This window comes from Malus sylvestris, chromosome 12 (assembly GCF_916048215.2).
Source record: "Malus sylvestris chromosome 12, drMalSylv7.2, whole genome shotgun sequence".
Classification (NCBI taxonomy): Eukaryota; Viridiplantae; Streptophyta; class Magnoliopsida; order Rosales; family Rosaceae; genus Malus; species Malus sylvestris.
The window spans coordinates 10,647,581-10,650,613 of NC_062271.1; the positions used below are offsets into that span (position 1 = coordinate 10,647,581).

The 3,033-nt window shown below is 35.9% G+C and overlaps 1 pseudogene; it reads right to left on the minus strand.

Annotated features, from left to right (window-relative positions):
* Nucleotides 1-2,543: 2,543 nt before the first annotated feature.
* Nucleotides 2,544-2,650, minus strand: LOC126594660 (small nucleolar RNA R71; annotated as a pseudogene).
* Between the last annotated feature and the right edge of the window lie 383 nt (nt 2,651-3,033).

A 3,033-nucleotide genomic window follows, 5' to 3' on the forward strand; every position in this document is an offset into this window, starting at 1 on the left:
ATCTTCAGTGCATCTTAAATGGAAATTTTTTTGGAGACTTGGTTGCTTGGATATGGGTTAGAAACACCTTTGGAATCCTTTTGTCAGACTTTATGTGTCGGACCTAAGCAACAAACCACCTTCGCTACTTGGCTAAGGAATTTTTGCGTATCAGAGCTCTGCTAGTATAAAATTCCTCTTGGGGATTGCCTAGTTTGGATGCCCCTTTCAGACTTGCTTAACAAATGGTGTTATAGAACATACTTGACTTAATATGTTGGTCTAGGATAGAAGTAGTTGTATTTAGGGTTGGAGTTTAGAGCCACCCTTTGATGATTTCCATATCACCCTCTCAATTTTTCACTTGAATGGCGTAGAGCCTAGGTTTGAATGTTATAACCTTATAACACAATATGTATACATTTATATTGCCCATATTTCCTAAGTTTTACACTATGTTTTCTTGTGAAATTGGTTGTTTGATGTGTTTATTTCATATTTTGTAGATAATGGGCCGTAGAGAAGACTTTGGAGTCTTTTGGTGATTTCAAGACTAAAAGGGGTCAAAACTGAGAAGAATTGAAGTCAAGAAGCATTCCAACAATCATAAAATGTTAAATTGTTCAATCCACAACTTAATGGCTGCTGTGTGAAAATTATAACTGGAGCTGGAAGGTGCTGTGCAGAACTGTCATTTTTGTTAGGACGTCAAAAATTCATCAGAAAGCTCTGGATGTCTAGTTTTGGCAGAATTTTACAGATTATGATTTGGATGCTTCTAGAAGAAGTTATACCTATTTTAGTACAAGAAGATCAGTTTAGGAATTCTACGCGGAAGTGGAGTCGAGTTTGGATATGGAAACCGAAGTCTGATGATGTTGGGATTCCTGTTTGGGCTGGGATTCAACAATTGTGGCAAAGCAAGCCTAACAAAACCTACCTATATATTCCTTAGATGTTTATTTAAGAAGGGGAACGTGAAAAAGAAAGGAGAGCAAAAAAGGGGAGTCGCACTTCATCATAGAGGATTAACCTAAGGAAGACGCCAACGCCGAGGGGGTTCTCCATTGTTTTCTTTTACATCTTTTCCGACTTGGTGATCATGATTGTGATAATTATGTCTTATTATAATTTGATGGTCGTGATGAACTAATTCTTTGTTAGGGATCCGATGTAGCCTTCATGATAATTCTAGGTCTTAGTTAACTTCATTTTTTATCAATTCATGGTTTCTAGTTTCATTATTGTGCTTATATCATTCTTTATGTTCATGTTGATTAGCTACCTTCAATATGAATTTTTAGATGTATGAGACAATGTTATAGTAGACGCCCCATATGCTTAGCCTTGAGATAGCTCTCTTGAATGAATGAACTGATGTTGATGCAAATGCCATGCTAAGACACTTTTTGGTTTTCTCTGTTCTTCTCCCACTTAATGGATTTTTTTATTATTGACTTAGACTAGACGCCATGGTTAAGTTGATGATTAAGAATACTTGGCTACACCCGGACGCCTAACGGATAATCATAATAAAGAGAGAACAAACCCTTGAACCTGAATTGAATTGTTCTTACTAAGTTATCTAATGACATAGAATTTGATTGATATGGTGAAGTCAGATGCCTAGTGTTTCAACCATTGTTTTTAGAAATTATTTAAATAAATTCTCTTTAATTTACTGCACTTAAGATTACTTGATCAACTTCTCTTTGGTTAATTATTTGAATTTCGTAGTTTCGTTGTTTTCGTTATTTTAATTCTAGTGGGTACTACAAAATTGGATTTAGTTACATGAATTTGCAAATCCTTGTGGGTACGACACTCGTATTTGCTTGCTATATATCGATTCGTGCACTTGCGAGGAATATAATTTGTTCATCAAGTTTCTCGCGCCATTGTCGGGGATTTGTTTTAAAATCCCATCTAACTATTTCTAGTTGTATATCCCCTGAATTTATTTATTTTATTTGTCTAAATTTATTTGTTTCTGTAGGTAGTGAATGCAAGGTTATCGATCGCAAGAAGGAGAACTCTTGCCGATTGACGATAATATTGATCGAATAAGAAGAGGTACAAAAAAACGTCGGGAAGAAGAGGAGTTGGATCCTAATTCTGATTCCAGTCATAGCGAAACATCTACATCAGAATTAGAAGAGAGAGAAGAGGACGTTGAAGACATCCAAAAGAAGATGGTAGATGCAAACCCACGTCCCATGAAAGAATTTGCACGCCCTGTTGTTGAAGCATCACCATCATGCATTTTATTAGATGCTATTGCTAGAAATTATGAGTTGAAAAATATTCATTATAATATGCTTCCTTCTTTTTATGGTGTTGCAATTGAAGATCCTTTGTCATTCATTTGTGATTTTTATGCTACAATTCAAACTTTTCCTTTGCAGGGATTAAGTGAAGATCAATTGCGAATGAGATGTTTTCCATATATTATGAAGGACAAAGCTAAGCAATGGCTTATGTCTTTGACATCTAGATCACTTGCAACATGGGAAGCAATTTACAATAAGTTTGTTGGAAAATTTTATTCACACCAGAAGACTATTGAACTCAGGAGCAAGATCGCCACTTTTTCCCAAATGGAGGGTGAGCCGTTCCATGAAGCATGGGAACACTTTAAAATGCTTTTAATCCAATGTCCTCACCATCATTATCCTTTAGAATTACAAAATCAGTTTTTCTATGATGGATTAACCCAAGCCTGTTAGGTTGCTGTTGATAATGCTGCAGGTGGAGCCATGAGTGAAAAAACTGCACAACAAACTTATGAGCTATATGAGATGCTCGGTACAAATTCTCAGCAGAGAAGTGTTAGGGGTAAGCATTCACGCATTTATGAAATTAGTCCTAATAATGACCTTGCTATGTAGGTGGCTGATTTGGATGGAGCAATTTAGTCATGAATAATGGATCGGGCCCTAGTGCAATATGTGGTATTTTTTGTCATGTCTCTAACGTTTGTCCATCTAGTGAGGCTTTTCCAGAATATTTACAAGAGCAAGCTAATATGATGAATACCTATAATCAGAAATCTAA